Genomic DNA, 6400 nt, shown 5'->3' with positions numbered 1-6400 from the left:
CCATTGCAAATGCCACCCTCCCTCAGCCTGCTTCCCCTCCCTAAATAACATTTAGCATGTCAGTTTGAAGTGACTGAGTTCAATACTCAGTCTTTCCCAGTGCTGCAGCTGGGACAGCACACAGGAAATTGTGATATTCCAGGAAATGCACCAGATAGAATAAATATGACAGATATCACCAGGAACTTCTCTCTTCATGCTGCTCTCAGCTCTCACTGCTCTGGTGGAAAGGATGGCTGAGAATAGTGGAAGTCATCACTTCACTGGACCAAGAATGATACCAAGAAGTTCTTTGGTTTGTTTTTCTGTTTATTTTTTTTTTTTTCTGTGAGCACTCTTGAGTTTGACTGCAATCTTAAATAAAAATCTTGTATTTAATTCCTGCTATTATAATTTTTTTTTTTTTTTTTTTTTTTTTTTTTTTTTTTTTTTTTTAGGTAATGAGAAAAAGACACTATTTGAAAAAACCTTCATTCCTAGTGAGAAACTGCTCTTATAAGAATTCAAGCCGAACTTCCACCAGTGTCTGTTCATGCCTCACTCAGAGAGTAATTTGGATTCCGAGTTACAAGGAGACATGAATTACCATGACCCTCTGGTTCATATTATTTTTTGAGGATTGAGCTGTGATGAGCTGGGGAGCTTGTGCATAATTTATGAGCTCCAGCTTCACGATGAGCTCCAGATTTAATAACCATCTGCAGCCTGATGTGGCTCCTGCCCTGTTACTGTGCTGCTGCTTACACCAGTGGCTGTGGGATGGACTGGGAGGCAGCAGCCTCTCCTCTTATTAAAGTCAGTCAGCCAGAGCACAATTGTTCCTAGCAGGGAACTGAAATAATTTTCAAGTATAAAACCCTTACTGAGACTTCTCTTGCCAATTCTGGGTTTTTGGGTTTCTTTCCACCCTCTTTGATACTCTCCAAATCTTCCATCCCTCTCTGAAGGGGAAAGAAAGGAATGATCCTACAAACCACACTTTGCTGTCAGGAAGAGATTCAGGGTGGGGAAACACTCAATCCACTGTGCTTAAGGTCCCAAGGGCAAGATTTAAGAGTAGAGCCTTGGGATAAGGCAGCTCCCTGATTTCTAGGTAGAAATGACTGCTCTGAGTTTGGAAATCTTTCCCTGCATTGACAGAAGCTCAGCTGGGTTTGGGTTCCACTCTGGAAACCAAGCAGTAAAAATGAGGAGCTACAAGTCTGGCAGGATTCTTATTGGTCAAAATAAGCTTGAAGAATAAAAATTTGGGCATATTTCCATCCAGAGTCAAGGGATAACAAGGCAGACAGCAGAGAGGAAAGAATTATTGGGGTGTTGGGATTTTTGTTTGATTGGGTTAGACTCCATTTTTTTATTTACTAAAATGGTATTTTAGTAAATAATTATAGTATTAGTACATTATTTAGTACATTAAATAGTAACTTTATATACTTTTTCTAGCCATCAGCTATTGCTGAAGAAATGAATTATAAATAGGAGTGGAAAAGGCGTGTTTAGATTTGGATAGGCTGAAATTCTGACATTTCTCACTGAATCGTGGCAATTCTCTTTAGAGAGGGTGGCCACTAGAACAATTTCCCAAAATATGCTTTAAAATGAGAATCTGGAAAGACCCATTTACACAGGCACCAAAGAAATCAGATAAAAGTCCAGTAAGGGAAACATAACCAGCAGGCTGAGAAAACAATTGGACAGCAATAAGTAAATGTGGTTTTATTGTCTGTGTCTCTTTGAGCTTTCTTTCACTCATCTAAGCATTCATTGATTCTTGAATCACAATTAAGTTATAAGTAAATCATATTTCTTTAAGATATTTTCTAAAGCTGTAGGAGCAGCTCTTCAGTTTTAGTTACTTTCCACTGAATCCAGATTACTTGGGGCATTTTTTAATAGAAAAAAACCCCTCAATATTTTAAACTGGTTCATTGATGATTTCACTCAGATTGGAACACAGGAAATTCTGCAATGAAAAATAGAAAGCTAATCAGAAAAATTGTAAGAGAAGGGAATCCAGATTGTCCTTTATCTTCCACCAATTTATGCTGTTGAAGTCAAAGAAATGTGGGCAGTGAAATGAAATGATGAATCAGACCTAGTGCCTTTCTCCATTGCAAATTTAATGTTACGGAAAATGATATTAAAGTATAATACCCCTACTTTAGGCCTTACCAGAAAATGACTCATGATAAACAGAGTGCGTTTGCAGAAATGGCATTAAAAAATAAATTTAGCTTCTCTCTCAGGCTCATTCAATATTTCAGGGTATAATTTAAGTACACATCCTTCATTGTGTTCAAAAATTCTTCCTTGGGAGTGGGAATTCAGAACTTTAATGGTAACTTAGACATTCATGCATAAAGTTATCAACGCAAGCTGAAGTTAAACTGAACATTTCTGAATACAGAAGTAAGGTAACACAAGGAAAGGCATGTTTCTCTTCCCCAAATTGCCTTTGAGTAAGGCAATTTAAATGACATGAAAGATAGTTTAGCTTTTAAAAACTGCATTTAAGTGCCCATTCACCTTGATATCGAAAGCATTTTTATTGACTTGAACCTGTGCAGGTTCTTTCAGATAAATTACCAAATAAAATAAATAAATAAATATACATTAGACTTGCAAAGAATGGAACAGGGAGGGCTGACTGTCAGACAGAAGCTTGCCTTGAACAAACCAAGTGGCAATGAGGATAAACCCATTTTTCTCAAGAAAATACCTAAACTCTCCCACAAACAAGACAAAATAAAACCCCAAACCCTTTTTGGCTGAAGGCTGCAAGGTTAAGTTGGTCTTCCTGAGTGTTTGAGGATGACAAGTTCTGTTTTATGGCAAGATATACTCTTTTATGGACCTCAGCTAAATGAAGTAATAAAAACTTCTGCTTTCCCAAACTATCATATCAAGGATATTACTTTGTACTTGCAGCCCTAGGAATATGTATTGCCAAGATTTAGAGCGTTCAGTGCTTTTGTTAAGCCTCTGTCATGATCTCAAAGGAAAAAGACTTAGGTAAAACTATGGAAAAAAATACACCGAAATCAATACACATTAAATTAATGTCAGCCAAAGAATAGGAACTATTTTCTATCTACCATCTACTAATGCCTGTTTCAGAAATATTTTAAGCCTTTTTTCTTTTTTTTTTTTTTTTTAAAGAACAAGTTTATTAATTTGGAGAACTGAATGCTCTTCAGCACTGCACAGTCTCAGATCAACTGACACGTTCAGGTAAAGTTCAGGTAAAGTGGGAATGGAAATCAATCCATGCTCAAAGGTGCACAGCTCACTCCCTCCATCACTGCTTCCCAAAGCCATGGTCCCCTGCACTGTGCTGAAGAAGCATCTGCAGCTGGAGAGGATTTCTCTGGAGGTCACCAGCAGTATTTTGGGGATGTCCCCACTGACAGCACCAGAGCAGAAGATTCACTGCAGGTTTCCTCCTGTGCTTGTCCTTCCCACGGAGCACAGCCCCAGGCAGCCTCAGGAACAGTCTGGGTGATGCTTTGAGCCTTGCTCTTGGATCTGTTTCCCCACTTAGGCTGCACAGATTTGACAAAACAAGCCCACAGCAAGGCATTTCCATGACAACACTCTGCAGCAACTAAACTCACACTTGGAACCAGTTCTCGTTTTAGTTCTTAAAATCTAAAAGTGTCTCTAGACTGTGCTGGTCTGACCACAACCATCAGTGGTCCAGGATGCATCCTTAGAAACGAGTGAATTGAACAGAGGGAGCTCCCCCCAAATCTCCAGCACTTTGCAGTTATCCTTAACTTTGATGTTCATTTGGATCCCTTTTTCTGGAGCCCCAGTGCTGACTGATGCAGCAAACAAAAGCACCTGCTCTGTTCTGTAGCCCTGGCAGGGATCTGAACCACCAGAGCTCTTATTGCTGTTTGCCTCAATCTATACACGGCTCTTCTTGTTTCTGTAATTCCACACGTCCTCTGCGAGGAGAGAACACATTGCTCCTGGACTCAGGTGCAAGGAAATAAAGCAGAACTCACCCTTTGCAGCCTTACAAAGATTCCTTCTGTGTTTTTCTCTCTTGCCAACACCGTGCTGGCTCAGTGCCACGAAAAGAAAGACACAGGAGCAAGTGTTGTCACAGATCTCAGAGCTAGAGCTGGGTGACTGCAGCCATTCTGCAGCATGGGAATGTCACAACCACGTTTCCACCACACCACCATTAAACTGCTGCCTAATTAGAAAAAGTGCTGAAAGAATTTTTTTTTTCTTTTTTTTTTTAACATTCAAAACTGCATTTCAGGTTTTACAGAAAACCCGTGGTGCTGCTTGGTGCAAACTCACCATCCTCTGGGGTGAAACTTTTCATTACTCCAAATCCTGCCACAGACACCCCAAAAAATTTGTGGTTTGGGTTTTTTATGAGTTTTTTTTTTTTTTTTTTAGCTGGGCAAAATTTTCCTACGTGGTAAGAACACTCTAGACAATGGAAGATGTCCCACAGCACCCAGACACTGAATTTACTGACTGACATGGCTAATAAATGGATTTATTTGATTGCAGATACCAATCATGGCACACAAGGCTTTGAATTCTGACTAAATTGTTGGGTTGCTATGCAAAAAATAGATTGAGAGTTTAAGTGCTTTGTACATTTCTCATAAGAAATATCCCTTTTTAGTTAATTCATACACTGATCAAACAATTATTTTGTTTCAGTATAAAAATCACAGAAGCATTAATCAAAAGTACTTAGTTAATAATAAAAGAGAAGACAAAAGCCACTGGAAGGATAACTTAAAGAGTTTTGTGCAAATTCTAACATGATTTGAAAAGAAGTCAAATGTTTGATGTATTTTTTAAAAAACACCTTTCTTGATTTGAGTCAATATTAATCTCTAATTGATGAAATAAATGCTACTGCTGTTTCTCTTTGAAATGAATGGACACAAAAAGGTTCAAAAGGAATCCTTTATAGACATCACATGTGGCCACATCAGAAACCTTAGGAAGTTAAACTACATCAGAGTAAGGGCATTAACAGTGGCCTGAAATAGAGACATTGATCTGTTGAAACCGAATGCAGACCAAGTATCAAAAGAGAATCATGTCAAAATTACTTCCTTTTTGAAAAATACAATCAATTAATAAAATGAGGCTATTCTATTTTTTAAAAAATTGAAATATTTTTTAGTTATATTTCTTTAAATTTTCAGTTCTCTAAACAGTAAAATTCTGCTGTAAGAATATCCTGAATACTGCTAGAAAATACTGACTAAGTCCTTATTCTAGACGGCAGCAAAAACTTACATTAGCAGAAATTGAGATATAGTCAAAATTCCTGGTTTTTGAAGTGACTGTTCTTTGTAAGATGCTCAGTATGAGATGAGTTGTATAAGCTTAGCTTGTCAAAGTTCTGGAAAAGAACAGATTTCTCTAGTCAAGCATATTCCCTATTCAGCCTCTGAAAATGCATCCTGAGAGTTTTGCTAACATTCACTAACAGCCCTTGGTCAAGGAGTTGTGAATTCCCATTTCCCAGTGCAGCCAGGCCTTTCTGAGCTCGTGCCCAAAAAAAGCCACACCTGGAAATGTTCGGTGCTGCTGTGAGAGCTGCAGGGGCTGCAGCAGGCAGAGCACTGAGCCCTTGTCAAACGTGGGCAGCTCCATTCCAACCTCATCCCGAGCAGAGAAATCACACCAGTGCTCTCGTTGCTGTGCAGAAATGAGGTATTGAGTTGAGAGCAGTACGATATTTTGGAGGTATGAAACAGAACAGGATTGAGTTTAATCCAGTTTTACTCACCATTAATCGGAATCGGGCCGTAGGAATTAGGTGGTGCTTCAGCAGCAGGAATGATACTGGATTATTTTCCCTGTTACTTAAAAAACAACCACCCAAAACTTAACCTTGATCTCCCAGCTCCTAATTTTTCATTTTGCCTCATCCCACACAAAACCCTGAAACCCACTTGCCATTTATGCCAGAACCTCCATCTGATTCCAGAAGGGGATGATGCTCCTAACAGAGAACTCATGATAATATTTCTGGTGGTCTCCTCCTACTTGTTCTGTGCTGGCATTTTTGTAGTATTATAAACTATCCAGTATTCGAAATGCTTTTCTTCAATGGTACCTCTTTCACAAAGACATAAGGAGAAACCATTAAATAAAATAATCCCGGGCTTTTTTTCTTGCTTTTAATTTTACAAAGATGTCAGGAAAAGTGAGGCAAAGCTGGAGAATTCCAAAAATTCTGAAGGAATTTGACAGTGATTTTTTCTGTGCCTATTCTAAGATTACCAATTTTATCTGTCAATATTATCTGTCAATTTTATCTGTCAATTTTATCTGTGCAATTGTTTGCAGCCCCTCCAGCAGCTCAGGCACTTCTCTCACACTGCTGGGACACAGAGTGTTCTCCTCTCCA

Source organism: Sturnus vulgaris, chromosome 14 (genome assembly GCF_052056855.1).
Source record: "Sturnus vulgaris isolate bStuVul1 chromosome 14, bStuVul1.hap1, whole genome shotgun sequence".
Taxonomy (NCBI): domain Eukaryota; kingdom Metazoa; phylum Chordata; class Aves; order Passeriformes; family Sturnidae; genus Sturnus; species Sturnus vulgaris.
Note: the sequence above shows the minus strand (reverse complement) of the source record.